This window comes from Lampetra fluviatilis, chromosome 78 (assembly GCF_964198595.1).
Source record: "Lampetra fluviatilis chromosome 78, kcLamFluv1.1, whole genome shotgun sequence".
Taxonomy (NCBI): domain Eukaryota; kingdom Metazoa; phylum Chordata; class Hyperoartia; order Petromyzontiformes; family Petromyzontidae; genus Lampetra; species Lampetra fluviatilis.
This window is the reverse complement of record NC_136352.1, coordinates 2,939,148-2,959,154: the sequence shown is the minus strand read 5'-3', so window position 1 is coordinate 2,959,154 and position 20,007 is coordinate 2,939,148. Positions and strand designations below refer to the sequence as shown.

The following is a 20,007-nucleotide window of genomic DNA, read 5'->3' as shown; positions in this document are numbered from 1 at the left end:
ACGTGGTCCCAACACAAATAAACTGTCGTGATAATGGTGAGCGAGTGACCCCCACGCAGATGCCGACAACAACACCCCAGAATGCGGCGACTGCGGGTGACTGGCTGCGGGAGCTGGTGGCAGGAATAATGGGGGCCACGTCGCTCGTGGAAGGGCAGGTGAACAGGTGGCGTAACCAGATTATGCTGGACACGGGGGCGGTCACGTCACTTGTGAGTGCAACACACTGCAGTGTGGTCGGGGTTGACGTGAGCTGCCTACAGGCCCCGGATCGTGCGCTGCAAACTGAAAGTGGAAGTGGGATGGGACTGCTGGGGAGGGTCACCCTTAAGGGTCGCCTCGGACACCAGGTGTGTAACCAGGAGTTATACGTGTCGAGCGTGTTATGCCACGAGTGTATTGCAGGTACCGACCTCCTAGAAAAGTTGAGGCTCAACGTGCAGCCCCGCCGGCGATGCGCCACCGTGGAGGGCAGCGGGGAGCGGATTCCTTTCTTGGGACAAGAGCCGGGTTGCCCTCGCTTCGAGCCCGTGGCCGCTATCCTGGCGTCGGCCGTCACTGGTGTTCCACTGGGTTTTCCGTTTTTCTCCCAAACCTAAACTCAAAATATATTTGGTGGTGGTCAAACAGTCCAATGCAGAACCCTCCTGAAACATAATTTTTAACTGCTAAATAAGAAATTAAATTGGAAAACCCTCAAACACAGTACACTATTTTTATTTTACCAGGTGAGGCCATCTGAGCTGCATAGCTCTTTTTCAGAATCGACCTGGACACAAATGATAGCTCAACTTAGTGGGTTATAATATGGAAATGTTTTGCAGCAAAATTCTCAAAATGCATGTTTCTAAATGTGGAGAAAAATCAATGCCACTACAGGGAGAGAGAGAAAAAATAAAAAATGTAAACTGCAATTATAAATGCGTCAGGGTTGGAATCGAACCCACGACATTCTGCATACCATGTGAGGTAGTTAACATCTTGCCACCCTAGTACAATATATCACACAAATAAATTACAGTGAAACTTTGGATTGCGAGCATAATTCGTTCCGGAAACGTGCTCGTAATCCAAAGCACTCGTATATCAAAGCGAATTTCCCCATAAGAAATAATGGAAACTCAGATGATTCGTTCCACAACCCAAAAATACTGTATTCATATAAAAATGATTAATACAAAATACCTTTTTATATTTTTATTTAATATAAAGTAATCAAATTTATTAATTACATTTAATCGTGGCTGGTGTGAGGGAAACGAGAGAGAGGAGAGAAGGAGGGTTATTGTGTAGGACGAATTTCACTTGCAGTACAGTTACTAAAGAACAGTCACTACACTTGGACACAAAATAAAAAAATGCTTTACGCACACACACGTGGTCACAACACTATACTGTAGTAAACAGCATACGCTCGCACGGATGGTGACTATACGAGTGAGGCACGCCGACCGAGACCGAGCATGGGAGATGATTACCCACAATCCCGCAGCGAGAGAGAGAGCGAGAGAAGAACCATTGGCTCAGTTGTGTATACCGAGCCAATGGTGTATACTGTACGTACTGCTCGTTTTGCAAGACATCGCTCGTTTATAAAATTATTATTTATTTAAAAAATTTGCTCGTCTTGCAAAACACTCGCAGACCAAGTTGTTACTCGCAATCCAAGGTTTCACTGTACAATGAACACACTGACTCCCTCTCCCTGTACACACTCTACACGCGTGATTCACTCTCAAGCAGAGGTCGCAACCAGGTACCCGATACCCGTACCCTACCCGATACCCGGCTACCCGTACCCAGCTGGGTACGGGTAGGCCGTGAGTCACTGCTGAGTAACCGTTTGTCACTCATTTCGGGTAGGGTACGGGTAGGGAACGGGTACCCGTACCCGGCCGGGTACGGGTATCCATTTGCGACCCTGGTGCGGCCGGGTACGGGAAACGGGTAAGGAATCAAAACCCGTTTGCGACCTCTGCTCTCAAGCACTCGCCCCAACTACTCTCTCCGGTCTGCTCTTGGTGACATTACCCGCCAGACAGAGGGGGAGGCGCTGACTCTGAGGGTGACGTCACCGCGCAACACGACCGCTCCCCATACGACACACACGGGGTACACTCACACAGAGTAGAGTACACTCACACAGAGTATTCTAACACACGGAGTACACTCGCACACAGAGTAGAGTACATTCACACAGAGTACTCTAACACAGAATAAACTGGCACACACACACACAGTACAGTCCACTCACACAGAGTACTCTAACACACGGAGTACACTCGCACACACACACAGAGTAGAGTACATTCACACAGAGTATTCTAACACACCGAGTACTCGCACACATGGGGTAAACTCACACACACAGAGTACACAGACGCACGGGTTAATCATACACACAGTACACTCGCACACACGGAGTACACTCACACACGCAGAGTACACACGCAGAGTGCACTCACACGCAGAGTGCACTCACACACGTAGAGTACGCTTGTGGAGTACACTCACATTATTTTTTTCTTAGGGTCCTTCGATTTTTTCCCTCCACATTTAGTAACATGCATTTAGATTATTTGGCTGCTATAATCTTCCACGTTTAAAGCCATTTCGTTGAGCTATCATCTATGGCCAGGTGGCTTCTGACAAAATATCTAATAGCTCTGTGAGCTTTGGTTGGTAATATAAAAAATAGTTTACATCATTGGAACCTCATTTGCCAGTAAAAAATATAATTGTTTTTTTTACCCTTTTATCTGGCAACAAAACTGACACATTCTTTACGAGGAGTCATGTTTGCATAGACCACAATACCTGCAGTCATAATGAAAAAAAAAACATAACTCTGATAATGTATGCACTGTCCTTGAAGTTGATTGGTCCACACCCGAGACAGCTTACCTTAGAGCCTAGTCTCACATGGTGTTGGACCAGATTACGCCAAAAGGCGCACAACTCAAAGACAATGCACTATCAGAAAGAGAGAGAGAGACTAGGCTCTAAGGAAAGCTGTTTCGGGTGTGGACCAATCAACTTCAAGGACAGTGCATACATTATCAGAGTTATGTTTTTTTTCATTATGACTGCAGGTATTGTGGTCTATGCAAAAATGACTCCTCGTAAAGAAGGTGTCAGTTTTGTTGCCAGATAAAAGGGTAAAAAAACAATTATAAAAATAGTTGTTCATCGGTCTAAAGGGTGCATCAGCAAAACCAACTCGGCAGAACGCTCCTGAATTAGAGTGCTGAGACTCATTGTGGTCATGTACTCGAGTGTGCACCATGGTGGCTGGGAGATGTTAACTGCCTCTCCTGATTACAGGAGGTGGTGGGTTCGATCGTGACCCCTCCTGTATATTTGGAGTTTGCGTGTCTCTCTCTCCCCGTGGTCGCGTGGATTTTCCTCCGGATCCTCAGGGTTTTCCCCTCCACATTTAGAGTCAACATCACCACGCGTTTAGAGTATTTGACCGACATACATTTCCACACGTTTATAAGCCACTTTGTTCTGGACTGGTAGCTTCAGAAAACAAGAGCGGTATAGCAGCTGAAGTGGGCTTGGCCTTGGTAGGATAAAAAAAAAACTGTAGAAATAATTAAAAGAAACAAAGTTTGAAAGTAGTGAGCCAGGTGAAGACAAATTAAACTTAAGCAGATAATTAAAACAAATGCAATCAGGCGAGGGCAGGAGGCAAGGCCCCGAATTGGTAGGCCCCGCGTTGTAATGTTCCAACCTGGACATCGATTCCATACTCGCTGCTACTCAATTGATATCTCTACGAGAGAGGAGCGAGGCTCTGCCTGGGTAAACAACAACCACCACAACAACAACCACGATGTGAACTTCTCACCTCAGATCTCAGTGAGCGCGCGCGCGGATCAACAGCTTCCTGGTCTCGTGACGTCACGCGGCAGCAGGTGACATGACGTCACTAGCGGTGTACACCTCCCCCTCACGCCGATGAGGTAATGCAGTGGTGACGTCAGAGAGCGGGGTTAGAGTTTAAGTTTATTAAGATTCCTATTCCATTGATCCCTCTATTGAACATTGACCCTTTGGGTGCGTGAGCTCAACAACGTGAACATTGTGTGTACAAACTGTGTATACAGTGTGTGTGGGACCGTCCATAAATAACGTCACGCAACTGGGGAGGGGACGGTCAGACATTTGTGACGAAGATGTGACGATGGGGGGGGGTATAAATGTGACGTCACATCAAAGTGCGCAACTTAAATAAATATAGACAACACGTTCTACTTAATTTAACACGTAGCAGGCTTTCGCGACCAATATTATTCATAATATAGGTTTTTGGGTCAGATCGCGTTATTCATAGCCAATCTGTACATGGAGAACTTTGAAACAAGAGCACTTGCCTCGAGTACATTAAAACCATCCTTTTGATTTAGATATGTTGATGACACTTTGGTTGTCTGGCCACATGGTAAAGACGCACTTAATGATTTTCTAAATCATCTCAATGCACAAAACCCGGCTATCCAGTTCACCATGGAAATGCAGGTAAATAACAGACTCCCGATCCTAGATATTTTGCTGGGACATGGTCTTAATGGCAAAATAACACAGCGTTTACCGAAAGCAAACGCACACTGATGCCTATCTGAATGCAGACTCACATCACCCAGCTCAGAAATCCTCTCTTGTCACAACACTCATACATCGGGCTAAAACAGTGTCAGATGGTGAGAGTCTAGTGAGAGAGATGAAACATGTTAAAGAAGCACTAAGACAGAATTGCTACAATAATGCTCAAATTAACAGAGCACTGAAGGCCAAATCACGAACGCAAAGCAACACTGCTGAAAGCGATAAGATTGTTCAAACAATCAAAATACCATACATCTCAGGAGTAACTGACAAATTAGCCCAGGTTTTGCAAAAACAAAACATTAAAGTGAGATTTGGTACAGTGCACAAAGTCAAAAACAGGTATCTGGCATATTCTTAGGTTTTTTCGGTAAAGTCACGTAGGTAAAACATCAAAATTAATGAAAATAAAATAAAATAAAAAGAAAAATCACGACGTTTCGGAGGCAACACAAGTCTCCGTCATCAGGTGGGACCGTCACAGCCGAATTAGCTGCATCAAGTGAGGCAATGATTCAAGAAGTAATCCCTTATAAGCAAGTTGAAGGGGGGAGGAGAGGGGTGGGGCTCATCAGAATGTGGTAGCCAATGAATGGAACGTATCGGGAGGGAGGGGGGCGGGGCTCAAAGACAGCACGGAGTGCTAAGTACAACGCATCGGGAGGGGGAGGGCCAAAACAATGGACGACGGCTTGGACGCGGTTGCCGCTGCACACGCCAACACAATGGACAGAGAGGGGGGAGGGGAGGTCTGATACACATGATAGACAAAAGAACGAAAATGCCCATGTTTATACCAATGCTGGCTGAACAATGAAGAGAGCACTGCCAAAAAAATATAACTGGGGATGTTAACACTCGGTAAAGTAAAGTAAAATAGTGCCTGTCAGATAAGATGGTCCAAAAAAGTGTAATTAAGTCTTTTTTGCGTGGTTGATAACATCTTTCCAATGATTACTAAGTTTGTACCCATCATCAAGGTTGAAATTATGTCTGTGTTTGTATATTTGTATGGCTTCGTGTACAAACCTTTGATGGTAGCCGGGAGGTTTGCAGAGAACCTTGGTCTCGGAAAAGACAATTTCATGAGAGCCCACCGAGTTGTAGCAATGATCGGCAACGGCAGAAGAATCAGTTCTGCCGTGTTTCAGATCTGACTTGTGCTCGCGGACACGATCAGAAACATGACGTTTCGTTTCTCCAATGTAGCAATCACCACAAATGCAACTCAATTTGTAGACTCCAGGATACTGTAAGTCAGGAACGACATCCTTCACAGATGGAATCAGATCACGGATTTTATGCACTGTACTGAATCGGACTTGGATCTTATGTTTGTTTAGAATTTTGGAGATCTTTTTGGTCACGCCTGCTATGTATGGTAACGTGATGGTTTTGGTCGGAGTTTCAAGTGGCTGTTTCTGTGTGGTGGGAGAGACAGCTTGGTGGATAGTACGGTCAGAGTATCCGTTCATCCTGAGGGCCCGATGTACATGTCTTAATTCACCGGTCAGGTGGTGTTTGTCAGAAATGCCATGGGCTCTGTGGTATAGCGTTTTGATGAGAGAATTCTTTTGAGATGGGTGGTGGTGGGAATCCGGTTTCAAGTAGGAATCTGTGTGGGTGGCTTTCCTGTAGACAGAATGTCCCAAGGATCCGTCAGGCCTCCTCTCAAACAGAATATCCAAGAATGGTAGTTTACCGTCTTTCTCCACTTCCATGGTGAATCTGATGGATGGGTGTCTAGAATTGATGTGGTCCAAGAAGTGGTTCAATGCTGGGAGGCCATGTGGCCAGATGACGAAAGTGTCATCCACATACCTCTTCCACAGGGAAGGACGCAGGGTAGATGTCTGGATGGCGTCTGATTCAAACTTTTCCATGAACATGTTGGCTATAACTGGTGACAAAGGGGAGCCCATAGGGGTACCCTCATTCTGTTTGTAGAAGGTGCCATTCCAGGTAAAATAGGTGTTGGTGAGGCAATGCCTAACCAGCGCAGGTGCATCAGAATTCAATCCATGTTGGACTAAGTCCTCAATTATTGTTAGGGTGTCCGGTACTGGGACTTTGGTAAACAAAGATACTACATCAAAGCTCACGAGGATGTCATCAGGAGATAGTACCATGTCCTTAACCATAGAGACTAATTGGGTTGAGTTGAGTACTGCCGAAGAGGTCTTGCCTGTGAAAGGGAGCAGAGTATCTGATAGAAAACGGGCTAGTTTGTACGTAGGAGAGTTTATCGTCGACACAATGGGTCGTAGCGGGGTGCCTTCCTTATGGATTTTGGGAAGACCATAGAGTCTGGGAGGTCTTGCCGCCGATGGTTTTAGAGAGGGACGTTTGCTTGGTTCGATTAGGGAAGTCGAACTCGTGATGATACTGTTGGTTTTCGTCGTTAGGCTTTTAGTGGGATCGTTTTTAATTTTGGAGTAACTCCCATCATTAAGAAGGTCCAGGATTTTGTTGTTGTATGAATCTTTATCCATGATGACCGTGGCATTGCCCTTGTCTGCCGAGAGGATGACTATATCATCTCTCTTTTTTAGGTCCGCGAGTTCAGAGCGTTCGTTTTTGCTGATGTTACTAGTGGGTTTCTTAGCATTCTTAAGAATAGTAGCTATTTCAGCTCTTGCTACATCCGCATGGATGTGTCCTATGCCTCTGAGGGCTACATCAATCTGAGAAATCATATCCTCTACTGGTATATATTTAGGGGTGACAGCGAAATTTAGTCCTTTGGCCAGTACCGTTTTTAGAGTGTCAGAAATTGGGATGTTACTCTGATTAATCACGGTCTTGTTAACATTCAGCTTTGCGATGTGTGGCTCTGGTTTCTTCTTAGATAGGAGGTTGAATAACCTGATGTTGGCTACCAACAACAAGGCAACTCCTATGACTAATTGGGAATGGGACGCAAGCGTAGGATTGATCACCCTGTCGCTGGCCGCCTTTGGGGAGGGTGTATAGTATGAAAGGCCGAAACACCCTAGGAACCAAAGGGTCACTACTGACGATGCGCTCCCCAAATTTCACCAGGCTCACTGTTCATGAACTCTTGGAAGTGCTTGCACAAAGGATAGTAACATCTCATCCTGTGTTCTTTGGAATATAAATCAAAATTAAAAACGATCCCACTAAAAGCCTAACGACGAAAACCAACAGTATCATCACGAGTTCGACTTTCCTAATCGAACCAAGCAAACGTCCCTCTCTAAAACCATCGGCGGCAAGACCTCCCAGACTCTATGGTCTTCCCAAAATCCATAAGGAAGGCACCCCGCTACGACCCATTGTGTCGACGATAAACTCTCCTACGTACAAACTAGCCCGTTTTCTATCAGATACTCTGCTCCCTTTCACAGGCAAGACCTCTTCGGCAGTACTCAACTCAACCCAATTAGTCTCTATGGTTAAGGACATGGTACTATCTCCTGATGACATCCTCGTGAGCTTTGACGTAGTATCTTTGTTTACCAAAGTCCCAGTACCAGACACCCTAACAATAATTGAGGACTTAGTCCAACATGGATTGAATTCTGATGCACCTGTGCTGGTTAGGCATTGCCTCACCAACACCTATTTTACCTGGAATGGCACCTTCTACAAACAGAATGAGGGTACCCCTATGGGCTCCCCTTTGTCACCAGTTATAGCCAACATGTTCATGGAAAAGTTTGAATCAGACGCCATCCAGACATCTACCCTGCGTCCTTCCCTGTGGAAGAGGTATGTGGATGACACTTTCGTCATCTGGCCACATGGCCTCCCAGCATTGAACCACTTCTTGGACCACATCAATTCTAGACACCTATCCATCAGATTCACCATGGAAGTGGAGAAAGACGGTAAACTACCATTCTTGGATATTCTGTTTGAGAGGAGGCCTGACGGATCCTTGGGACATTCTGTCTACAGGAAAGCCACCCACACAGATTCCTACTTGAAACCGGATTCCCACCACCACCCATCTCAAAAGAATTCTCTCATCAAAACGCTATACCACAGAGCCCATGGCATTTCTGACAAACACCACCTGACCGGTGAATTAAGACATGTACATCGGGCCCTCAGGATGAACGGATACTCTGACCGTACTATCCGCCAAGCTGTCTCTCCCACCACACAGAAACAGCCACTTGAAACTCCGACCAAAACCATCACGTTACCATACATAGCAGGCGTGACCAAAAAGATCTCCAAAATTCTAAACAAACATAAGATCCAAGTCCGATTCAGTACAGTGCATAAAATCCGTGATCTGATTCCATCTGTGAAGGATGTCGTTCCTGACTTACAGTATCCTGGAGTCTACAAATTAAGTTGCATTTGTGGTGATTGCTACATTGGAGAAACGAAACGTCATGTTTCTGATCGTGTCCGCGAGCACAAGTCAGATCTGAAACACGGCAGAACTGATTCTTCTGCCGTTGCCGATCATTGCTACAACTCGGTGGGCTCTCATGAAATTGTCTTTTCCGAGACCAAGGTTCTCTGCAAACCTCCCGGCTACCATCAAAGGTTTGTACACGAAGCCATACAAATATACAAACACAGACATAATTTCAACCGTGATGATGGGTACAAACTTAGTAATCATTGGAAAGATGTTATCAACCACGCAAAAAAGACTTAATTACACTTTTTTGGACCATCTTATCTGACAGGCACTATTTTACTTTACTTTACCGAGTGTTAACATCCCCAGTTATATTTTTTTGGCAGTGCTCTCTTCATTGTTCAGCCAGCATTGGTATAAACATGGGCATTTTCGTTCTTTTGTCTATCATGTGTATCAGACCTCCCCTCCCCCCTCTCTGTCCATTGTGTTGGCGTGTGCAGCGGCAACCGCGTCCAAGCCGTCGTCCATTGTTTTGGCCCCCCCCTCCCCTTCCCGATGCGTTGTACTTAGCACTCCGTGCTGTCTTTGAGCCCCGCCCCCCTCCCTCCCGATACGTTCCATTCATTGGCTACCACATTCTGATGAGCACCCCCCCTCTCCTCCCCCCTTCAACTTGCTTATAAGGGATTACTTCTTGAATCATTGCCTCACTTGATGCAGCTAATTCGGCTGTGACGGTCCCACCTGATGACGGAGACTTGTGTTGCCTCCGAAACGTCGTGATTTTTGTTTTTATTTTATTTTCATTAATTTTGATGTTTTACCTACGTGACTTTACCGAAAAAACCTAAGAATATGATTCCTTGCAGTCACGAAAGCTTCAAATCTAAAATTAGGTATCTGGCACTAAAGACGAATTGCCTAAATTATCAACATAAGGTGTATATCGGATTATTTGTTTGTGGCAGATGCTATACTGGACAGACGGGACATAACATCAGCGTAAAATTAAAAGAACACCAAAAAAATATTAAATTATCCCAAACACAACTGTCGGCAGTGGCAGAGCAGGCTTGTCAACAAGGACACTCAATTGATTTTGATAACGTTGAAGTGTTGTGTAAAACCAATTATTACTGGCCAAGACTAATTAGAGAATCCATTGAAATTGAGAGAAACAGAAATAACTTAAATCGCTCTGACAGCTACAGGCTTAGTGCGGCCTGGAAGCGTATTATTATATAAATACAATTACAATTCCTTATAAGGGAAACAAATACCATAGAATAACAATTGAATGATTACCAATCTATATAATTACAATACCATCCCCCTCTTTGCCTCGAATCACTGCACCAGATTGAATTGAATTAAATGATGACGTCACCCTGATGCTGCTCTATTTAAGACCGGAAGCAACAGGAGAGATTCACCATTCTTGCCCGATGAAGCTGATTGTAATTATCAGCGAAACGTCGTACTCAAATTTGAAAAAATGCTGTTGATTCTCTCGTCAGCACACCGGTGGGCTAAAAAAGTGAATTATTTTGTCCTTTGAAAAATGTGACACATTTTTTACTGTTTGGCCGTGTCGGGTGGTGGAGGGTTACGACACATTTATAAATAACGCGATCTGACCCAAAAACCTATATTACGTTCTATTTAATTAAATATACTTTTTTATAAATGTTTTCTCCTACAACATCAGAGTGTAGCACCATATTAAATACGCACTGCAATGACAATAGTTTAAAGCGATTTGAAGCATGTTTTTTGGGGGGAGGGTGGGCAGAGCTTTGTGACGTCATATTTGAGGGGGGGGGGTCTGACTTTTCGTGACGTCGTGTGACGAAAGGGGGGGGGGTCAAAATCGTTTAAAATGGCGTAACGTCATTTATTGACGGCCCCTGTATACAAACTGTGTACACACACACGGTGTTCGCGCGCACACACCGTGTGTGTGTACACTGTTGGCACAGTAGGGGGCACAGGTGGTGCATCGGACAGTCATCTCAGTTTAACCATGGCACCTGAGTCTGCCCTGTGACCTCCTGCCGGCGGGAGTTCGACACTTCACCTGGCCTTAACGTGCACATAGCCTGACACAAGCGCCATGGTGACGTCACCACCACGTATTGGCGAATGGCAGTCGTTTTTGTTAGTGTGTTTGTGTATACAGTGTATGTGCAGACTTTGTGTAAGCTGTATATACATTGTGTGTACACAATACGTCTACACTGCGTATGTGTACAGTGTGTGGGTGGTCCGAATCAGTCGGGCGGCATTATCTTTTCATCAGCTCTGCAATGCTGTGTGGAAGCTATCTGGCCTATCGCTCCACATGAAGCTCCGGGTCTTCTCGGCAACAGTCATGCCCTCCGTTCGATAGGCATGTGAAACGTGGACCGCTCTAAATGGAACATTTGCGCTGGTTAGAAACACTGGCTGGCATGCCTACACTCAGATTGAGGGAAGCCAAGTGGTAGCGCATTCTCTATTTATTGCAGAGGTTCAAGGTTCAAATCCGACAGGCACCCCTGACTACTCCAGTAACATCAACCAAAATATGCACCGTCTGCTTAAAGAGTGGATGTAAAACATACTATTGTGTCATTCAAAACACATAGGTCTTTGCATGTTGGTGTCATTGTCAAAATTGAGGAAATTCCAAATATTATCCAGAAATTGCACAACTGAGATTACACATTAATTATCGCCCCTGACTGACAGACTCATGTCCACATGCAGGCTGGTGCTGGGCCACCTTATGCCACACAGAGGCAGCTGCCACTTAGGGGTGCTCTTCGAGTGTTTGTAATGAGATGTGGAACAAAACTCCGAATTGCTGAGGCAATTAAGCAAGTTTAACGTGTAGGCTTTCGCGACCAATATCATCTATAAGATTTTTTTGGGGTTAGATGGCGTAAATATAAATGCGCTCTCTCTAGTCGTCTAGCCTAGCCTAAACACAACCCTGACGGTGTAACACCGATGGCGCTGACCGAGACAGCCAACAACTATCCGGCCGCACAATATCTAGCGAAGATAACAGCGAAGACGATACTAGCCCACTCCCAGAACCGGCAGCGCTGACCTCCCACTCTCAGCTGCTTTTATTGTACCCAGCTCGGCCTGGCTGCGGCCTGGCTCCGCCCTGGTCGCGCCTTTCTTCTTCAACCCTCTAGCAGGTTCCAGGGGCTTCCAGATAGGGTCTTCCATGACCCTTGCCCCAGTTCCTCCGCCCTGCCGACACACTCGTGTATATGCTCACCGGTGTGTGTACTGTTTGTCCACAGCAGTTGCCGTTGCAACTGCAACTGGTGGACAGGCAGAGCAACCCAAACCCCGAGGAACACCACCAACACGAAAAAACAATTTACCCAAAAAAAAACCTTGGTTGCAACACTTCCCGCGACCATACAGCACAACCGCAGCGTCTCCCACGAATCATAACCATGTAGCACAACCCCGGCGCCCCCCGCGGACCGCCAACAAAAAGGACAACCCGTGGCACCCCCCCCCCCACAAACCGCCAACACGCAGCGCAACTGCGGCATGGGCAAGAACCCCATCATGGACCGCATAACCATGACGCCCCAACCCCCCCCCCCCCCACGAGAGCTGATAACACAAGCCAAACAATATACACAACCAACCCGAATCCCACCTTACAAGGGAGAGTCTGCCTTTACCAGAACATAGCTCACGTGAGCCGGTCCTTGACACTGGTCACCCTCGCCTTGGCAGGGTTTTGCATTCCTTGGGATTCTGAGGAATGGGAACAAAAAACAATGGCCTAAGGGCACGGCCCATCCCTGAAATCCGCAGTAACATCTAATCAGATCCAGCCCCTGACACTTTGCACACGGCAGTCACGGAAAGCATCAGAGACTCGGATCCGGTGGAGCTTGGGAAAATGTTGCCGGCAGGTCGGAGTGCTACGGTGGTGCTACCTGCACCCTGCTGACACCCCGGCATTCTATGGCGATGTGGCTTGGCTGACCACACCTGAAACACTTGGCCGTGGAACCCCAGGGTGGAGGGGGCTTCGCCGGTTGCCAACCCACCCGCGGGGGCCTTCTCCCGTGCGTCCCCAGGCCGCACACCACAGCCACCATGTCCTCCTCCCGCCACGGCCAAGCCTCCACTTTGGGCCAATGCTGGCGGGCCTCGTGGCCCTGAATTTCCCGGGCCACCTTCAAAGACGTGATCCCCGAGCCTTCCTCTGAAGGGCAGGACGATCCCCGACTCCCGCGCCAGCAGTCTTTCCACCGCCAAGGAGTCGAGCGCCATCTCACCCATCTGGGGATACACAGTCTGCCCCAGCACCAGTAGCGCCTCCCGGAAAGTGAAGGGTGTCTCGGCTTCCCCTCGCTTCCACTGGAGAAATCTCGTGCGGGAATCACACGGGAGGCCAAAAATATCCCCTTGCAGCACCATTAACTCCGCCGCCCCTCCAGCGCTGTCCCGCGTTCGTCGCAAAATAGCGCCCGCCAGCCATGCCAAGCCCTCCACGGGCAAAATGGCACCCACCACATGCGCGGTCTCCGGCCCAGGCTCTTCCGCTCTCCCACAGAGACGGGGATCGCCGTCAGGGTCCCCTCGTGACTCCTTTACACGCCGTTGGCTGTGGCGCGACTCCCACACTTCCCCGCGCTCCCCTCAACACGGTGGTCCTCGGCCATGCCGCGTGTTCGGCGCATGACCGCAGAGGATCGGGCTACTCTCTCGCCAATTTTCCGCCACTCACCCGCCGATCCGCAGCCGCTCACTCTCTGCCAATGGGCTTCGTAACCGGGTTCCCGTTGCTACCGGAGGGATTAATGTTTCGCCATTCCCATCCTCCGATGACACTATAGGTGGGTTCTTTCTTCACCCCACTCCTAACACCAGTTGTAGTGTCATCATTGCGGGAGACAAGATTTCTAAGGGGGCACCTTTATTAATACTTTCACAGGTTTGCCATCGCACTCCCTCGTCGTCAAACCTAGCATAAACACAACCCTGAGCATGTAACACCAATGGCGCTGACCGAGACAGCCAACAACTACCCGGCCGTGCAATATCTAGCGAAGACGGCATTGATAAAGGCGGCGAAGATGACAGCCACGACGAGATGAGCCCACTCCCAAAACTGACAGCCCTGAGCTCCCACTCTCAGCTGCTTTTATGCTACCCAGTGCGGCCTGGCTCCGCCCTGGCCACCTTTTCGAACCCACTAGCAGATTCCAGGAGCTTCCAGATGGAGTCTTCCGTGACCCTTGCCCCAGTTCTTCTGCCCTGCCGACACACCCGTGTATATGCTCACTAGCGTGTATACTATTTGTCAACCGCAGTTGCCGTTGCTGGACAACAGTCGGCGTTATTACACTACACTAGTACAGCACACCGGTGTGTTGGAGAACAAATCGCGTAGTGGCGGGTTTCACCAAACATTGAAATTAACGCGATCTAATTATGGGCAATTAAGCTCCACATGAAAGCAAATATTATCATAATATAGTGAATGCTTGAGAGCTTATTGGCTCTTACTCCTGGTTAGAGATCTACCCAACCCATAGGTCCACAAATACTGGCTGCTCTTACTCTGCAGGTTGATCCTAGGAATTGAGTGTTCAACTTGTCATTATTTCATAAAAGACCTGTGACAAATCTATTGGAGCTTCATTGTCTCAAGCTTACACATCTACCGGGTCTCCATTTGACTTCGTATTTTTTAAGAAGTCGAGCCACACCTCCACTTCCACAAACTGCTGGGAGTTGCCTCGCTGTGCCTGACATTCAGAATTCTCCTCCTGCTTCACGTTGCCTCCATCGATGTGAAGGTCCGATTTTGGAGTTGAATCTTCATTTTCATATTTTACCATCACTTCTTTGCTCTTCACTGCCGCATCTTCACATTTCACCTTCGCCTCTTCAAATTTCACCTTCATACATTTGAAAGTGTCCAAGCTGGGATTTTCTTGTAGTTCTTATCATTAAGGATGGGCGCCTTGCAGCACTTTTGACTTTCACAAGCCGATTTTAGACTCTGCTCCTTGCGGATCTTCTGATGCCTGTGTTCTCTGGTGATTTTTAAGAGCAGGTGAACCTGGAAATGCCTTCCCACACACACTGCACATGAAGGGTTTCTCCCGTGTGTGTTCTCTGGTGGATCTGAAGAACTGATGACCGTGCGAATGCCTTTTCAGACAGTACTTTCTTTGGTGTTCTTTTAGTCTTATTAAATAATCTCAAACACAACTTTCGGCAGTGGCAGAGCATGCTTGTCAAGGACACTCAATTGATTTTGATAACGTTGAAGTGTTGTGTAAAACTAATTATTACTGGCCAAGACTAATTAGATAATCCATTGAAATTGAGCGAAATACAAATAACTTTAATCGCTCTGACAGCTACAGGCTGTGCGGCCTGGAAGCATATTATTTAAAATTATATATTACAATTCCCATTCCTTATAGGGGAAACAAATAGCAATGAACAATTGAATGATTACCAATCTCCTTATACGTATGTAGTGCCGTAGATGGGCCACACTTACCGGCAGTGGTAGACGAGGTCCATCTGCAAGTAGGCCTCGGCAAGGTAAGGTAAATTACCTTTATTACCGGGTAAAAGGGTAAAGGCTTCGACATGCCAAGGGGTAAGGTAAAGAGTAGGGTAAAGGTAGCTCAGAAGAATTACCCGGTAGGGTAAGGGTAGCGCGAATAATTACCCGGTAAATACAGTACCTTGTTTACCGCTAAAAGTTCCGTGGCGCAGTGACGCAGTCCGTGGTCTCCATTTTAAAGTGATGGCGGACCACATGGAGACGGTCCACGTTCTTGAGGTCGAGGTACTAGAGGACGAGGATGCCAGCAACGACTTTTTTGGGGTTGCTATGAACAGCAATCGAAAGAGGCAGCGGTATGCGTTCCCGTGGGAGCACACACACGATTGGATGGAGGGTGATCCGCATGCACAGCAAGGGAAGCGGCAGTGCGTGTACTGCCGCAAGTGGTTTTCCACCCACACGAACGCGTCGGGCTGGAAAGCCCACCTCAAGAAGCACAACGTGCTCGCCCCAGGCAGCGAGATCGGGACGTCGGCGTCGGCGAGCCGCCTAATACAGCAAACGCTGAGCCGGCCAGCAATCCCGGATCGCCTCCTGGTAAAGTTTGAGAACGCGGTGGTGGATTTTGTTATCCAAGGTGCAATCTCTTTGCGAGCCGCCGGCAGCGACAAGTTCAAGACCTTGGTCAACACATTGACGCAGGGATACGAGGGCCCATCGACCCGCACCATCATTCGCAGGATTGTCGAGCATCACGCCATCATGCTGCCCATCGTCGGGGCGTTCTTTTCCAACCTGGACGTCGCCATCTCGCTCACCATCGACGGGTGGTTGAACCGCAACCTGAAGGGATTTTGGATGGTCACGGTGCACTGGATCGACAGCAAATCTGGTGCGTCAAAATCCATACTGCTGACAATCCTCGATGTGCAGTCCAGAAGGGGTGTCGGCAAGCGCATTGGGGCCGCTCTGTTTGAGCACCTCCAAAGCCTCGGGCACAATATCTTGACCAAGCTGCTCGCTGTCACCAGCGACAATGGCTCCGATGCGAACAGTGCTGTCAAGACGTTGTTCGCCCTGGTCAACTTGGACGCCGGATATGAGCAGTTGAGGGCTTGCCACCATATTCGATGTGCGGATCATTCCGTCCAGATCGGTGTCGTCCAAGTTCTAAAACTGATCAAGTCAACAAATGCCGAACTGCGCATCGCGCAGTTCGGCATTTGTCAGGTGCAGCAAGGTCGTCCGGCAGTCGTACCGCCGCGAGGCTGAGGTGCAGCAAGGTCGTCCGGCAGTCGTACCGCCGCGAGGCTGAGATCGCCAAGCTCGCCAGCAAGGAGCCGACGCACCAGGACTCGCCGACCAGGTGGCATTCGACGTTTTACATGGGCGACGACGCCATCAAGAAGCGTGTCCCATTGGACATTATCATGGCGCGCTTCCAGGATGTGATTAGTGTTGGTGCTTTATCTGAATTGCAGTGGGCAAACATCGAGGGCGTGACAGCATTCCTGCGAATGCCGCGCCAGGTCATGGCCTCGTTGTCGGCGGACCACAAGTCGACATTGGATCTCGTGCCGGTGACGATGGAGCACCTCGTCCATCATTGCGATCAAGGTGAAGCCGCCCTTAGAGCGATCGATGAGCCCTTGACTGCGACGGGGATGAAAGCCGAACTGGTGCGGTACCACCACATACTGGTTCAGGAACCCGCCATTGTGGCATCCTACTTGAATCCACAGCTGCCGAAAACGACAGACCAAGACGAGCTGGCTACACTGAAGGCCACAATCCGCTCTGTCCTGCAGCATCGCTACTCGGACGTGCTCACGATCTCGCCGACGGCAGTTGCTGCCCATATGGAGGAGCGGTCGCTGTTCAGCACCCTGTTCAGCAACGTCGGCAACTCCATAGACGACGGCGATGAAGTCGATCGTTTTCTGAGCATGGGCGTCACGACCGCCAGCGCCTTCATTGACGTAATGCAGTGGTGGTTTCTCCGCAAAGAGCTGCTCCCCGCCCACTACAAGATGGCCTGCGACTACTTTGGAGCGCCGGCGACGTCAACTCCCTGTGAACGCGCGAATAGCGGAGCCGAGCGGGAGTTCACATGCGTTCGCCAGTCGTTGTCTGCGACGCTCTTCATAAAGTCCATGTGCTTGCGCTCATGGATCACAGCCAGCTGCCTGAAGGTTCCGTCCAACTGGGCTGGAGCGGCACAGGATCTTATTGCCTGTCGTCCGTCCGAGGATGATGGCAATGACGAACTTGATCAGGTTGTTGATGAGATCGCCATCGACCAAGATGACTGGGACGAGGAGGTTATGGAGGACGGTGTCGTCGACAGCCTAATCGCCCGATTCGAGAGTATTCTATATGAATAAAGCGCTCTAACTAGTATTTATCGTTATAAATCTTTTCCATGTTTTTTACCCCAGTAATTACCCTGTAATCGGGAAATTTGTATGGGATAGGGGTAAAAGGTAAGGTAAAGGTAGGCTCGTTCTTTTCTACCTTTTACCTTACCTGCTAAAGGGTAAAAGGTAGGGTAGCACGATTGTATTGTGGTAAGGTAAAAGGTCGGGTAAAGTTTCTGTTGTTTTTTTTACCGTTTAACTTTTACCTTACCTTGCCGAGGCCTATCTGCAAGGGTGCCCCGTACCGCCAAAGGGGGGGGGGGGCTGCAGGGGATCTACGATCCCACGCAACGCCACCCCTCGATGGGCAAAGGGGCATTAAAGGGGACCTCCCCAGCCGATCGGGACCAGTCGCAGCTCAAGACCCAAGACCAGCCAGCTTAGGACCCTGGGCCCCCTCGCCCCGATTGTCCTTGTAAGGGCCGGAACACGGTGCGGGCCAGTGGTGGCACTCTGGGACTCCCGGCTCTACGTCCTTGTAAGGCCGAGTTCCGAGGAAGCCAGAGTCGAGACCCGCACCTTGGCTGGGTCGGGTCAGGTAGCCTCCCCTAGGGTAATTGTAGCCGGAGGACCCGAGAGCGTAGCCAGAGTAGGCTGTGTCCCTAGGCTGTGTCGCTAGGCTGTGTCCCTAGGATGTGCCCCTAGGCTGTAACAGAGGACTGTTGGAGTGTGGTATCGTAATAATGAAGTTACCTCCACAAGTGTCTCCGGAACTCATTACACATAAAAGGCAAAGTTGTGATAATGTGTCTGTTCAATATGTTTAGCGTACTTCCCGACATGCAACAAACTTGCCATGTGGGTACTTTCCAGACTGTACACACTTTTGTTTTGGGGGGGGGGGGGAGCATATATTTTTTGCACGGTGAGCTGTGACGTCAAATCTGTCATGTGACCCGCGCATGTGGAAGCGTAACGCATTGTAGTGTAGTGGTTAGCCCGCTGCGCTACGAACCCGGCGACCAGAGTTAAATTCCCGCTCACGGCCACTACCGGTGACGATTATTTGAACCGGTCCTGGGCCTCCCCTAGGTCGACTCAGCCTCAAACGAGTAACTGGTATGGTGTGTGAACATCACCACTGGGGAGACAAAGGCGGCCAGGCGTGGTGAATCCAAGTCACGGACGAATCCGGGTAGTAAAGCTAGTCAATTATATAATTACAATACCCTCCCCGTCTCCGCCTCCAATCACTGCACCAGATTGAGCTGTTGCTCCATTTAAGACCGGGAGCGAGTGGAGGGCCTCACCATTCTGGCAAATTGCCCAATGATGTTGCATGTAATTACCAGCGAAACGTTATACTCAAAATTTTAAATGATGTGGAATCACTCTTCAACACACCAGTGAGCTAAAGTAGTGAACTATTTGTCTTGGTAAACACGACACATTTTTTACTGTTTGGCAGTGTAGGGTGGTGGAGGGTTACGACACATTTGACTAATATTGGTCGCGAAAGCCTACGTGTTAAACTGACCATGTACTGTGTTAGCTACTGGAAGACAAAGGCGGTTGGCGAGGCTCTGATCCCGTGGAATACATATTATCTTGGTCGTGTGTGAATGACATATTTCGCATTCTCTTCTGAATGACCCTAGGTCTAATACTTTCATAATTACTTGGTTCATGCTTAACCAAAATTTGTGGTATACCATAGTTGTTACCAAGGATATTACGTGGGTTTAATTAACATTTGTTCCCAGTCTGTATTGCCAGGGATCCGTGCTTCTTATTCTCAAGTTATATTTTGATATCCTGAGGTTGAAGATATAGCTAAGCTTCAAACCTTACTGTTGTATTTTTAAAAACCCCAGTTAACTCGTAATGATTAACTGCCCTTGGGTGAATTTCGCTGTCCAAGGGAGGTTCATGACCCCTGCTGTTTTCGTCTTTCGTTTTATTGTGGGGTTTTTCCTTTATGGCAGCCTTCTCTTGAAGTCAACTGGGGATTTCCCGCAGAATGTCATTAGCCCTCCCCCCTTGGGTTTGCCATTTTTTATCACATTTTATGACTTCCCAAAGAGGCTTGTGAGTAATTATCCTCCAGCTGTCTTTTGCGTGGCAAGGCAGGAGGCAGGGGG

The 20,007-nt window shown here is 48.2% G+C and overlaps 1 protein-coding gene and 1 pseudogene across 2 annotated transcripts in view; both read right to left on the bottom strand.

Moving 5' to 3' along the window:
- The window catches only part of LOC144953572 (uncharacterized), a 103,754-nt pseudogene that overhangs the window by 25,300 nt on the left and 58,447 nt on the right, over positions 1 to 20,007 (bottom strand). The window lies entirely within an intron of this gene.
- LOC144953546 (uncharacterized) overlaps positions 1 to 20,007 on the bottom strand; it is a 253,823-nt gene that overhangs the window by 227,597 nt on the left and 6,219 nt on the right. The window lies entirely within an intron of this gene.